General features: G+C 42.2%; 1 protein-coding gene across 5 annotated transcripts in view; it reads right to left on the bottom strand.

The window, feature by feature from the left end:
- Positions 1-15,640, bottom strand: part of MSRA (methionine sulfoxide reductase A) — a 450,230-nt gene that overhangs the window by 275,198 nt on the left and 159,392 nt on the right. The gene's annotated exons all lie outside the window — the stretch shown is intronic.

The raw sequence follows: 15,640 nt of genomic DNA, 5'->3' as shown, positions 1-15,640 counted from the left end.
ACCATTATGATCATCTAATCTGTTGGCCTGTCACTCTTTAATCCTCAGAAAATCTGTGCTCGTAGGACAACTGGGAGTTCTATGGGCACTGCCGAAACTGCTGTTTATGGTAGGAGGCATCTGCTACCTCTCTCACTGCCTGGAGGATGAACAGGCTTCTCCCCGAAATGCCCACAATACATGATGGACTGGAGGGGAAAACAGAGGCACTGCCTGCAAAGGATGACATGTGGAACAGCTATCCAGAACCCTCAGAAGACAATGTGAGGAGTGACAAGGGCTTGGATGATGGGGCAAGGGAGCCAGTCCAAGTAATAATAAGTAATAGTAGTTGTGCACCTACATTACAGTAAGTTAATCCATACAACATTTTCCTAGTTTGCTTATGAGAATGTCATGTGGGACTGTTAAAGGTCTTACTAAAATCAAGATATATCATGACTCCTGCTCTTCCCCGCCCCCCGCCATCCACTGGGCTACTTACCCTATCAAAGAAAGAAATTCTTAGTTTGATAAGATTTGTTCTTAATACATTCATGCCGACTAGTATTTATCACCCTACTATACTCTAGGTGCTCACAAGCTGATTAATAATTTGCTCCAGTATCTTTCCAGATATCAAAGTTAAGTATGAAGTATATTTAGTTTCAACCACTTTAATTATAAAAGCCAAACATGCCAGGATGAGGTAACTTTTGGCTTTATACAAATTATGAGTTGGAGCAGGTGGAGGACTCTGGTAACTTTTGATCTCTACTGAGCTAGGGCAAATTCAAATGGGTTACCTAGAAGTGAAAGACTCTGTATACCATTACCAGCCTCCTGAACTGTCCAGTTACCCATTGTGAACAAATCTGTATTTAATGTTTCCATGTCATTCTCACATTAAGAATCTTGCAGTTTAAATAGCTATAAAAGTACTAATTATGTTTTTCCTCAACACTTTATAGCAAAATATCCCTCTAAGGAAGGTAATACTGTATCATATTGCTGTAGATCCATAACCCATTCTAGACCTAGTTTCACAATCAGTGAGGGAATAATGAAATGACAATTGCTGCCTATGTGTAAGCGGGGGAATAGTCCCGCTATTGTGGGGAACTTTCCTGGCTTCTGCACTACCCCGGTGAAGTGGGCTAGCAAAAGGATCTGAGTCCTCGCTCCCACTTCCTTTACCCAGTGGCCTCCCTGCCCTTGAGGGCTCCCCTTCCACTCTCCTGTCTGGCAGAGTCCTCATAACCAACAAGGCTGGGACCAGGATTCCTGGGGGGCTTTACCCCCAACCCTGCTGTGGTCACCTAGGACAGGGGCTAGGGTGTCCCCACTCCAGGGTACGCTCTCTGCCTTGGGCACTTCTCTGACCCACTGACCATTACATACAATTTAAAGCAAGTGCAAGTTATTTAATCAACAATTAATTTTAAAAAGAATAAGGAAAAATGGGAAAGGTTAAAGGAAACACATCAACCCGCTCTGCAGCAGGGAACATCACAAACAGTGTCTCTGGAATGTCAGGGTCGCTCACAGTCCGTTCCTTGTAAATCCCAGGTCTTCTTCTCAGGGTCTGGCTGTGCTGCAGGGATGCTGTGGGTTGGACACTTGCTCTGCTGGTGGCCACTCACTCTCAGGCTCTAAGTGGTAGGACCCTTCTTTCCAGTGTCACCCCCACCCTGTCGGGGTTACGATCCAAGCCTGGTCTGCAAAACCTCTTGGCTGAGCTGTCTCCCTGTGCTGGGCCCGCTGCCTAGGGTCCGCCTCGCTCTCCCCAGCTGCTCACCGCACCCAGCTCCGCACTGCTCCAGCCCCAGCTGCACCACTCTGTCTCTGCTGCTCTGCCTCCAGCTCCCTGGGCTGCTTCTTTGGCCCCTCTGGCTCTGGTTGCTGCAGCTCTGCTCCCAGGACAGGTCTGCTCTGCAGGCTGCTTCTGTGACTCTGCTCCCAGCACTGACCTGCTTCCTGGGCTCCTTTTCTGGCCCCTCTGGCTCTGGTTGCTGCAGCTCTCCTCCCAGGACAAGTCTGCTCTCTCTGGGCTGTGCCTCTGGCTTTGGGGCTGCAGCTCTGCTCTCAGGACAGGGGCTGCTCTCTCTGGATCTGGCACAGCTCTGCATCCCAGCTCAGCTTGGACCCCTGCTTTCTCCTTAGCTCAGCGCCACTCTGTCTGACCCAGGCAATTCCAGCTCACACAGGGGACAGGATCTCCCGGGCCTCCTGACTCCCTGATTAGCCTGTCCGCCCTGTCATTCAGGCTGACCTAGAGCATTGGCCTCTCCCCATTGTTCCTGGGGGCTATCAGTCTCAGGGTCCTGATTTCCCATAGACCCTTCCCCTTTTAGTACTGGGAGCTAGCCAACCAAAACACCTCCACTGAATGTTAGTAAGGGGGCAACAGTCCCCTTACATATGCAAAACAGGGATTACTGCTGAACTATATTTGGTGTTTGATAATGGGAAACCAAAGCTGTATTTGAATATAGAAGATAACATCTGTAAGGGTATACAAGGTAGTCTGCTGTAGGTTTACTTTATGAAATTATTTTGAAGTTGCTTCTGTCGGATTTCAAGTTTCTATTTAGCAGTTAACACGTCGGGCCACCGACAGGGGTGGGGGGCAAAAGGGGCAGTTACCCCGGGGCCGGCAATTTAAAAGAGAGCCCCAGGCCCCTTTAAATCACCGCCTGAGCCCCGGGCAGCGCAGGCCAGGTAGCGCAAATGGGCCAGGGAGTGCGAATGGGCTGGCTAGGGGAAGCCACTCCGGGCCCCCGTACAGGTAAGAATTTTATATTACTTTCACGCCTGATGGCAAGTAAGGATCTCCTGAATGAAAACCTCAGAAATCTTCTCCATAGCCATTCATAGGGAGTCATAAATCTCATCCTTCACAGTCAGCATGCAGGAGCTCCCATATGGCAGAACTAATGCAAGATCTCTCACCTGTCAATCATAATAGCTTGTGCCAATTCTAAGTGAGAATTCAAGATTCCAATGGCAATCAGAGACAATAGAGTTCAAAATTTCTGATATTTACTATCACTTCTACTTCTTGCATAGAAGGTTATAAAGCATGCATTTTTATTAGGAAAAAAATAAAACAAATATGTATTCAGATCTTGTTTAATTGAATGTGTAACATATACTTGACTCAATACGTAGTTTAGGTTCCATGCTATGCTTACTTTCATATGTATACCATAATATCCATGACTACACTTGCTCCGGGGGTCTATTGGATAAATAAATATCATAACAAACCTATAGCCTGTAGTGTTTCAGGGCACACACTGCTGTACATGTTGGCCACCTGAACTTCACAGCAGCAGAGGGGATAGGACTCCTGTTCCAAAACCAAAAGCTAAAAATACTTGGAGCTAAATACAGGCCCAGCTGAAATCAATGGCAAAACTCCTATTGGCTTCATTGGGGACAGGATTTTAGTCTCCAGCTAAAGAAGAATCTTGACCTTCATCCCACATGGTACCTAATTAAGCACAAGAGACGTTCCAGTGAAGTAAATGGGACTACTCACCTACTTAAAGTTAGGCAATTGTTTAAGTCCCTTGCTGAATTGGGGCCCTTTTTAGCACTTAGTAGGACACAGCCTATTATTACACATAGCTGAGAAGTTCTGATTCTGTCCAATAGAGGGTAGTATTGTGCATACATGAACATGCACCCACACCCCCATTAATTACAAGATAGTCCCATATACATTCTTTTTAAATTAGCATATTATCTATTATAGACAGTAATGGTTCCATCTTATAAATCTGTAGGTAGGCACTTTTTCAAAAATAGGATTTCTAATTCAATCGCTTGGAGTCCCTACAATGAGTAACACTTTGTCTCAATTCTCAAGTCAGCTGTCACTGCTTTTATAAAGCACTCACAATATGCTGTAGAAGACACAAGGGAAAAAGTTGCTGTGTACATTTTTTTCAGCTAGAAGAGCTGAAAGAGTTTATGTTGTGAGGCAGAGATATTGCCTAACATCCTTCTGACCCATTCTGAAGCTGATGAGACAGATCTTGACCTAAAGTTCAAACTGTTCACGCCTGCTGTGTCGAAGTTTTTGCAAATTTATAATGAAGTTGTAAACATGAGATACAGATTATTAGGTATTTATATGCCATACAGTATGCACACCACTAGCCTATGAAACTACATGTTCTTATTACTTTTACTCACCTCCTTCTTCTTATCTTCCCTCCTATTCTTTGTTGTACTCAAGAGTTATGTCTACTCTTAAACTAGGTTGTAAGCTTTTGGGGGCAAGAACAATGTCACCCTAGGTGTTTGTAGATTACAGAGCACAACAGAACCCCAATCCCCAACTGGGGACTTTGAGATCTACTACAATACAAATAAATAATCATAATGATTATAGGCCCTTTAATAAGCATCAAGGCACTATTCAGAATTATGAACTAGGGAATCACTTCACTGGCTACTGAACTGCAGTAACTCTCTGGTGCAACATAACAATGATCGATTGTGTCTACAACACTACACAGCAGTTTAAAGACTGGAGGTAAAAGAATATCCTAGCTGAACACACAATTAATAATGACTATGAGTAGTCAGGGCTTCCGTTTTATGTCTCACCCAAAAGACAGCACCATGCCTCCTGATGTTACAATATGGTTACTGACTCAAAAGGAAGGAGATTACTATAATAATCAACACCACTTCTTATAGCTTATGTATTTTTCCCTAGAATTCTTTGTCCGAGTACTGAGCATCCTGACTCTGGTAGTTAAATACAACAAGATCTCAGCCCAAGGTGGTATGGCCACAGATATGAAGCTCAGTATTGTACCTTAAGAATAGAAATCTCTCACACCTCTGAAGGAGGATGACGACTACTGGGATACTTAGTAGTCGCTGTAGAAATTATATGAGTTTGGTGTGAATGACAAGAGTGCACCTTCCTTGACAGTAACATGAACAATTTCCTTAGCATTTTGCAATATAGCAAAGGCTGCATCAGAAAAAAATTCATTTAAATGTTTTGATAGAAAAGCCGCAAATCAGGGCATTTTCTGCATGTTACTTTCCAGAACAGTTCTCTTTTGATAACATGATTCACGTCATTAATTTTAAAAGTTTATATAACAATGTTTTAACTTACTGCAGAGAGAAATCGATAAATTCAGGTACTTTTGTTTCACACATGCTTAAAATTTCTGCATTAAACACAGATTTCCATTATTACTGATCTAATAAGTCCTATTCTCATCTGAGCTATCAGCAACTCAATAAGTAATTACCATTCACCTTAGGCTGTTCCAGTCCATTAGACCAATACTGATGACTCAGGAGAGGCAATAAATGAAGAGCACAATGCTAATAAAAGAACAGAAAATGATGTGAGAAAATGCTGTGGCTGTAACTCACACCCCTTTGCTATGTTTATGGAGAAGTGTGCAAAGAATATAAAATTCATGTGATCAAATGTAAAGATTTATTTTAAGTTCAGTGGTTTAGTGGTTTAAGTTGTTCAGACTGAAATTGAAAATTGAAAAGATCTGGATGTATTACCAGTCTATACATATTATTATTTGTATTAACATTGTATTAACATGGCGTTTAGGAGCCCTAGTCATGGGTTGGAACTCCATTGTACTTTGCGCTGTACACACAAAAAAGACAGTCTTTGCCCCACAGAGCTTACAATCTAAGTATAATATGCAGCCATTGGAAAAAATAGCAATGCCTTATCTGTGCATTAATAGAATGGACATTATGGGCTCAATTTTGTTTTAGGAGCCAGAGCATTACTGGGGGGTGGGCGCTAAGCAGTAGTATAAGTTATGGGCCTGATTCAGCTTTCACCAAGACCAGTAAAAATCAAGATTTCCTCCATAGAAGTCCAAAGGGTTATACCAGTGTAAGTGTGATCAGAATCAGGCACAAGGTTGCTGTAGGAAGGACCGCAATAGGCACCTCTTAATACACTTTTTAAAAGGCTGTAGCCAGTATCCCTCCCAGCACAGGGAGTAGAGCAGGGTTATCACCTGATCCAGACATGCAATCCACTGAGAGGCTAGCTTCCCAGACCCACAACAAAATTATGTCTACCTGCAGGTTTATCAGGAAGGGGGAAAAGTAAATCATAGAATCATAGAAGATTAGGGTTGGAAGAGACCTCAGGAGGTCATCTAGTCCAACCCCGTCCTCAAAGCAGGATCAACCCCAACTAAATCATCCCAGCCAGGGCTTTGTCACGTCAGGCCTTAAAAACCTCTAAGGATGGAGATTCCACCACTTCACTAGGTGAACTAGATTCCACCACCTCCTAAAGAACTCCCTGCACCTGTTTTTCCAGCATACCTTAGTTGGAAGTTGATAATTTTGCCCTAGGAAAAGAGCAAGCTTAGTGAGTAATAGATGAAGATTGTGTGGGTATTCAGTATAACTGCATAGGTCAGGCTAAATGACAAAATAAAAAGGTTAAAATATGATAAACTTCACACAGAGCTCCAGCTACATCTCTTGGACTTCATGCCTCAGAGCACACCTGAAGCATGTGACTCAGTGATATGACCTCTGGTCTGGTCACACTTTGTTGCTTATATCAAGGAACCAAAACTACCTATCTAGTAGCCAACAATCCAGACAGAAAAGATTCAGATGATTATTGTCAGTTTGAGTAACAGCATGATAAATATTTCCAGATAAGTTTCATGTTTAAGTGAAATATCAAACTTTGTAATACATTTTCAGGGAGCTGTAACACAAAGCTTCCTTTGGAAAATGTACATTTCACTTGTGTTTGCTAAGAGGGAATACTTTTATATTTGATACCTCCAATCAAGTTAACTCGATAATTTAAGTGGAAGGAAAAGGAGTACTTGTGGCACCTTAGAGACTAACAAATTTAAGTGGAAGGAGGTGTCATTTAGCTTACTGGGCTGAGCATCTTCAAATCAAAATGACACTTCTATCAACTACGCTTACCCTAGAGTTATATTTTTTCTAGAACTGCCCAAACTATTAAAAGTGGGATATTTCTACATGGTAGTAATAATTAGAACAGGTCAGAAAATAGAAATATTTTTGGAATTTTTCAAAACGTTTTGTTTTCCATCAGAATTTCATTTTCGATAAATTTTTCTGACCAGCTCAAATAGCAAAATCCCCTGTACATTTCTGTAGCAGATTATTTCAAGTTGCTTCATAAACATTATTTAAAACTCACAAATGATGCTTGTTGAATTATTCATTGTGAATAACATTCAATGTGCACTTAGCTGTCTGTCTTCTTTGCAGATCATTCACAAGCGCAACTTATTGTAAGCCTGCAGGTTGGAAACTATCTGCACAGACAAACTCCTCTTCATTTCAGGTGGTATGCATGTGTTACAGTTTGCAAGATTAGGCCCTGTGTTAGCAGACTGGCCTTAAAACTGGGATCCTTCAATTATATATCATTATTCTCTGCGAAAAAGCAGAACTATCCATAATGATGAAAGTATTAAAACAGTGACTTTTTTTTTAAAGTTTTGACCATTCAATATTATAGGCATAGATGTTATTGCCACATATGATTAAGGTTGCCTCACACTTTTTATTATAAGAACCTATTTTCAGTTGCTTATACATGCCAAACTTTAATCACTTGGGTTGAAATTGTCTATGATGGCAGGTTTCAGAGGAACAGCCGTGTTAGTCTGTATTCGCAAAAAGAAAAGGAGGACTTGTGGCACCTTAGAGACTAACCAATTTATTTGAGCATGAGCTTTCGTGAGCTACAGCTCACTTCATCAGATGTTTACCGTGGAAACTGCAGCAGACTTTATATACACACAGAAATCATGAAACAATACCTCCTCCCACCCCACTGTCCTGCTGGTAATAGCTTATCTAAAGTGATCAACAGGTGGGCCATTTCCAGCACAAATCCAGGTTTTCTCACCCTCCACCCCCCCACACAAATTCACTCTCCTGCTGGTGCTAGCCCATCCAAAGTGACAACTCTTTACATAATCAAGTCGGGCTATTTCCTGCATAGATCAAGGTTTTCTCACATCCCCCCCACCCCCATACACACACAAACTCACTCTCCTGCTGGTAATAGCTCATCTAAACTGACCATTCTCCAGGTTTAAATCCAAGTTAAACCAGAACATCTGTCCCCTGAATAGATATGTGGGCACCACATACCACACAACAGAACCACTAACCCAGGAACCTATCCTTGCAACAAAGCCCGTTGCCAATTGTGCCCACATATCTATTCAGGGGACACCATCACAGGGCCTAATAACATCAGCCACACTATCAGAGGCTCGTTCACCTGCACATCCACCAATGTGATCTATGCCATCATGTGCCAGCAATGCCCCTCTGCCATGTACATTGGTCAAACTGGACAGTCTCTACGTAAAAGAATAAATGGACACAAATCAGATGTCAAGAATTATAACATTCATAAACCAGTCGGAGAACACTTCAATCTCTCTGGTCACGCAATCACAGACATGAAGGTCGCTATCTTAAAACAAAAAAACTTCAAATCCAGACTCCAGCGAGAAACTGCTGAATTGGAATTCATTTGCAAATTGGATACTATTAATTTAGGCTTAAATAGAGACTGGGAGTGGCTAAGTCATTATGCAAGGTAGCCTGTTTCCTCTTGTTTTTTCCTACCCCCCCCCCCAGATGTTCTGGTTTAACTTGGATTTAAACCTGGAGAATGGTCAGTTTAGATGAGCTATTACCAGCAGGAGAGTGAGTTTGTGTGTATATGGGGGTGGGGGGGATGTGAGAAAACCTTGATCTATGCAGGAAATAGCCCGACTTGATTATGTAAAGAGTTGTCACTTTGGATGGGCTAGCACCAGCAGGAGAGTGAATTTGTGTGGGGGGGTGGAGGGTGAGAAAACCTGGATTTGTGCTGGAAATGGCCCACCTGTTGATCACTTTAGATAAGCTATTACCAGCAGGACAGTGGGGTGGGAGGAGGTATTGTTTCATGATTTCTGTGTGTATATAAAGTCTGCTGCAGTTTCCACGGTAAACATCTGATGAAGTGAGCTGTAGCTCACGAAAGCTCATGCTCAAATAAATTGGTTAGTCTCTAAGGTGCCACAAGTCCTCCTTTTCTTTTTGTCTATGATGGGTATCTGCCGCAGGTGAAATGCTTTTAATAAGTTTCAGCTAAACCCATTTAGCCATTTTTCAGAACAAGCTTAGGGAAAAATACCAAGGTTTTGCCCATGTTAATTTGTTTTTTAAACCCATTCATTGATTCCAAGGCCATAAGGGACCACTGTGATCATCCTAGACTAACCTACTATATAACATAGGCCATAGAACTTCCCCAAATGAATTCCTGTGAACTAGACCATATCTTATAAAAATAATATATAATTTAGATTTTAAAATGGCCAATGTTGGAAAATTTACCACAACCTTTGGTAAATGGTTCCAATGGTTAATTACCCTCACTGTTAAAAATGTATCCCTTACTTCCAGTCTGAATTTGTCTAGCTTCAACTTCCAATGATTGGCTCTTTATACCTTTGTCTGAAGAGGTTATTATCACATATTTCTTCCCCATATAAGTACGTATAGACTGCGATCAAGTCATCACTTCACCTTCTCTTTGTCAAGCTAAATAGATAGACCCAAGGAGCTCAATCACAATAAGGTATGTTTTCATAATCCTCTAATCATTCTCATGGCTCTTCTGTGAACCCTCTCCAGTTTATCAACATCCTTCCTGAATTGTGGCCACCAGAACTGGACACAGCGGTCCAGCAGCAGTTGCACCAGCGCCAAATATAGAGGTAAAATAACGTCTCTGCTCCAGCTCAAGATTCCCATTTATGCTTCCAAGGAGCTCATTAGTCACAGTGTAGCAAGGGAGCTCACATGCATTTGTTTATCCGCCATGACCCCGGAATCTTTTTCACAGTCAATGCATCCCAGGATAGAGTCCCTCTGGCTCCTACTGGCTGCCAAGAACTGCTGCGGTACTGGGCACAGGAATAGAGAGAAGAGAGTCTTTCTTATTCGCTCAATGGTCCCACTGCTAGTGCCTAGGTAGAGGGGGAAGGATGGAGGAGCTGGGGAGATGGATGAAAGTAAAAAGAGCGGGGACCAGAGCCAAGGGGGAAAGATAGCAGAAGAGATAGAGGGAGGGAAGAGCTGGAGGGGGAAGGATAGGAGCAGAAGGGGAGGGGGCAGGAGCCATGGGAAGTGGTGGGGTTGGATAGGAGCAGAGGGGGACAGAGACAGATGGGGTCACAGGGGCAGAATAGTCTATAATACTCCCCTGCAAAACCTGGAATTGAAACCAGGAGTCCCAACTCTCTGCATTCTTCTGCTGTGAGCAAACAGACATGAAACTTACTGGCCCAGTGTGTGTCTTACCCGGCTCCAGTGACTGGTCCATATACATGAAAACAGCCTATTACTGCTACCAGTTACTTCATTAGCTCAAGTGCAGAGGTCTGTACAGTAGATTTAAAGGTCCAAACCCTGAAGTTGGGTTGCCAGTATGGTTCCACAGGATAGAATATCTGTTTGTTTTTCAGTTTATCTGGGCTTTTAATTAGAAAGCTACATCTAAAAAACTCTGGTTAAAAAACGGTTAAGGTTTCAAAGTCAAGCATGGAAAAGTTAGGAAAGGCCAGAATTAATATACCCATGCAACCTTTCATTCTGCCTCTTTGTGTGAAGGGCAGCAATATATTATTTTGTATTAAGAAGTTAAATGTTTATTGAAATATTAAATGACTAATATTTATTTAATCCACATATTTTTTTCTGCAGGATCCTGCCTCATTCAGTGCACCGGATGGGTGGTGCTCAGCGAATGAACCAGATGGGTGTCGTGAATGAGCCTGTTGTCAGTAGGACCGCTGCCTCATTTGTTGCAGAAGTTGGAAGTGAGTGAGGCGGAGGACTGCAATCAGAGGGAGTAGAGCCTCACGGCTAAGGCAGCTGAGTGCCACCCTAGAGAATTGTATTCCATTATCCCTGCCTCTGACAGAGATTTTACATGATGATAGGCAAGACACTTAAACCAAAATTTTCATAGCTCGGTACTTAATTGTATCTTCCTCATTTTCTGGGTATCTTGGGACATCTGGGACCAGATTTGCAGAAGTGCTCAGCCCTCCCAGTTGCATCTGAAGCCAATTGGCGCTGTGCTTTTAACATACAAATAGGTTTGGCAGAACTCAATTTTGATTGTTTTATAATTTCAACAATTATTTTTAAGCTTATTTAAATTTTTATTGATTTAAATGTTCACAGTCACAGGAAATTATTGGAGAGTCAGACAATAAATTATTTAATGACAGCAGACATTGAGATTCAAAAAGTTAAAGCGCTACAAAAATTGTCAACATCGCATGTCAAAATATACAATATTCTTAAATCAAATTCTAGTAAGTTCTCAAGCAGCATTTTTTTAACTTTGCCTCTCTGTAAATTTGATGATTACTGATGGAAATATTTGTAGTCAGTTTCTGTGTATAGGGTAAAATCATAGAATCATAGAATATCAGGGTTGGAAGGGACCTCAGGAGGTCAACTAGTCCAACCCCCTGCTCAAAGCAGGACCAATCCCCAATTAAATCATCCCAGCCAGGGCTTTGTCAAGCCTGACCTTAAAAACTTCTAAGGAAGGAGATTCTATCACCTCCCTAGGTAACGCATTCCAGTGTTTCACCACCCTCCTAGTGAAGAAGTTTTTCCTAATATCCAACCTAAACCTCCCCCACTGCAACTTGAGACCATTACTCCTTGTCCTGTCCTCTTCTACCACTGAGAATAGTCTAAAACCATCCTCTCTAGAACCACCTCTCAGGTAGTTGAAAGCAGCTATCAAATCCCCCCTCATTCTTCTCTTCTGCAGACTAAACAATCCCAGTTCCCTCAGCCTCTCCTCATAAGTCATGTGTTCCAGACCCCTAATCATTTTTGTTGCCCTTCGCTGGACTCTCTCCAATTTATCCACATCCTTCTTGTAGTGTGGGACCCAAAACTGGACACAGTACTCCAGATGAGGCCTCACCAATGTCGAATAGAGGGGAACGATCACGTCCCTCGATCTGCTGGCTATGCCCCTACTTATACATCCCAAAATGCCACTGGCCTTCTTGGCAACAAGGACACACTGCTGACTCATATCCAGCTTCTCGTCCACTGTCACCCCTAGGTCCTTTTCCGCAGAACTGCTGCCTAGCCATTCGGTCCCTAGTCTGTAGCTGTGCATTGGGTTCTTCCGTCCTAAGTGCAGGACCCTGCACTTATCCTTATTGAACCTCATCAGATTTCTTTTGGCCCAATCCTCCAATTTGTCTAGGTGCCTCTGTATCCTATCCCTGCCCTCCAACATATCTACCACTCCTCCCAGTTTAGTATCATCCGCAAATTTGCTGAGAGTGCAATCCACACCATCCTCCAGATCATTTATGAAGATATTGAACAAAACCGGCCCCAGGACCGACCCCTGGGGCACTCCACTTGACACCGGCTGCCAACTAGACATGGAGCCATTGATCACTACCCGTTCAGCCCGACAATCTAGCCAACTTTCTACCCACCTTATAGTGCATTCATCCAGCCCATACTTCTTTAACTTGCTGACAAGAATACTGTGGGAGACCGTGTCAAAAGCTTTGCTAAAGTCAAAAACAATACATCCACTGCTTTCCCTTCATCCACAGAACCAGTAATCTCATCATAGAAGGCGATTAGATTAGTCAGGCATGACCTTCCCTTGGTGAATCCATGCTGACTGTTCCTGATCACTTTCCTCTCGTGCAAGTGCTTCAGGATTGATTCTTTGAGGACCTGCTCCATGATTTTTCTGGGGACTGAGGTGAGGCTGACTGGCCTGTAGTTCCCAGGATCCTCCTTCTTCCCTTTTTTAAAGATTGGCACTACATTAGCCTTTTTCCAGTCATCCGGGACTTCCTCTGTTCGCCACGAGTTTTCAAAGATAATGGCCAATGGCTCTGCAATCACAGCCGCCAATTCCTTTAGGACTCTCGGATGCAACTCGTCCGGCCCCATGGACTTGTGCACGTCCAGCTTTTCTAAATAGTCCCTAACCACCTCTTTCTCCACAGAGGGCTGGCCATCTATTCCCCATGTTGTGATGCCCAGCGCAGCAGTCTGGGAGCTGACCTTGTTCGTGAAGACAGAGGCAAAAAAAGCATTGCTTTTTAAAATACATTAGCTTTTTCCACATCCTCTGTCACTAGGTTGCCTCCCTTATTCATTAAGGGGCCCACACTTTCCTTGGCTTTCTTCTTCAAATCGACAGTTACAGTACTTAACGTTTACCGATAAAAATCTAATCCTTCCAAGCCTACATATAAAATGCTACAAACATGCTAAATACACTGAAAAATCAAGGTCTAGGTGTCACAAGCTGGGCCCCCAAAATTACTGGACAATTTTGGCCTTGATATACATCTCTGTGCTTCAGTTTCCCAGCTATAAAATATGGATAATAATGCTACCTAACCTCAGAAGGCTGTTGCAAAGGCAAACTCATTATTGTTTGTGAAGCACCATAGAAACACCCATGAGGAAATTAATAATTTTGAATTCAGTGCAGGGTTTGGATGCTGTGTGTTAAATAAGGCCTAGGGTCACACATTGAATGAGAAGGGCAAAAAGAAATAACGAGTAAGTACCCATTCATTAAATAGCACAGAGGTCCTGTGGAAAAAACAATGTGTGATAATGTAATTAAAGCCTATATCATAATGAGTACATACAGATGGCTGAATTATGGTAACATGGGCAGCCTTAATTCTGACATTTCCTCACTCTGAGTACTTGATTTTGCAACCTTATCATTCTTTTAATGTACTTTTTGGATGTAAGCGACAAATATTTCAAGAATTCACGTAGCTATCTAAAAAGGAATAAGAACTAATTGCTGCACTTTTGCTTTAACTCTTCCTGTTTTAAAAGAAAAAAATGACATTTATTTTCTATTATATCATATGTCTTCATTCTTAAGCATTCCTATCTTTCTGTGAAGCTGCATTTTTGAATCATTCATTTTCCTTACTAAAAAGGATATTCTTAGGTCTTATCCAGACTGAGAGTTAAGGTGTGATATTAGCATGTCAGTTAGTGACACATTTTTAAAAAGTCTACTGAAGACAATTCACATTACCTTAATCACATGATAAATTGGTAGGACTGAAGTCTAGAGGAAGCCTAGGCTTTAACATCACCAGTTTTAGCATGTAGCTCAGACAGTCTTTCTAAATGTGTTAGCACGTGTTAGCTAATATGATAATATCACACCTTAAATCCTAATCTAGACCAGGCTTTACACAGGTAAAATTCCTATTCAACTGAAGTCAAATGAGCTTTCAATTTAAGCCAATGGGAGTTTTGCCTGAGTAAGGACTGCATAATCAAGTGCAAAAGTAATTATTTTAAATATTTTACCAGCACAGTTTGGTCTTGACAACACGACAGTTTTCCTAAATTATTTTCCAAAAAGAAAAAAAATATTGGCTGCACAGTTTACAGCTGCAATAAAGGCTGCCCTGATGGGGGGGCACTTGTGAAAAGGTTCAACTCTTTTTATACTGTAAATCAAATTAAGCCCTGCCAGGGGACTCATCATCCCAAGCATCTAATGAAGAAAATACATCAGGGCTGCTGCAAGTTTATTGAAGAATTCCTGCAAAAAGGAAACAACAAAACAGCCAAGAAGAACCGGGACTTAATGGGGAAACAGGTGATATTTAATTAAATAAATATACTCAGCAGTGCTCCAAGGAATGAAATTATTTGCATGCTGGACAGCCACATATTGAACCACACTGCTGAGAAAATTTATACTGCATTGCTCATTTTTTATTAGCACAAATACATACTGTACTTAGAAATTAGGTGTCAGAAAGTATGGCAATATCACATTTTCAGGAACTAATGCTGCATTAAGAGTTCCCTGAAAAATATTCCACTTTTATTAACTTGGTATTTGTTTAATTTTTGTTATTATTTTCTGTAATTACATCAAAAGAATTAGCTAAGTTAATTATTGCCACACTAATGCTGTCTTAATTACTACTATTGAAAGTAGTGTGTAAGTGAAATTTAAGCCTTATTTATTTGAAACACAAGTGAAGAATTATTTGAATAATAGAAGGGGATTTGTCTTCATTTTTTCCAGAAGATGCCTGTGAGAACAGAGGACACCACAAAGGCAGGCTATCATTCTGGTGTAGGTGCTACACTGAGAGGTGGAGGGGTTCAATGGAGAGGAGTTTGCCTCTCTATTGTATGACTATGGCTCAGATCCTGCACTTGATAGCCCATAGGTGGTCTGCTGAACATATGCAAAGCCCCACTGAAACCCAACTGCACAGTATCAGTTGCAGTTCTAAGGCCCATATTTGTTCTTATTGGTATCCATATTGTTCTCTCATAGTCCGTAACATAGGCGCTGACTCCATGGGTCCCCCAGCGCCTTCCGCTTGCCAGCAGTCCCGCCTATCAACTCCTCCCTCTCCCTCCCAGTGCCTCTCACCTGCTGTGGACCAGCTGTTCCGTGGTGTGCAGGAGGCACTAGGGAAGAGGGGGAGAAGCGAGGATGGGGCGCGCTCATGGGAGGGGGCAGAACTGGGCAGAAAGAGGGTGGAGCGGGGGC

The sequence above is a fragment of the Lepidochelys kempii genome, chromosome 3 (assembly GCF_965140285.1).
Source record: "Lepidochelys kempii isolate rLepKem1 chromosome 3, rLepKem1.hap1, whole genome shotgun sequence".
Lineage (NCBI taxonomy): Eukaryota > Metazoa > Chordata > Testudines > Cheloniidae > Lepidochelys > Lepidochelys kempii.
This window is presented reverse-complemented; position numbering and strand designations above follow the sequence as displayed.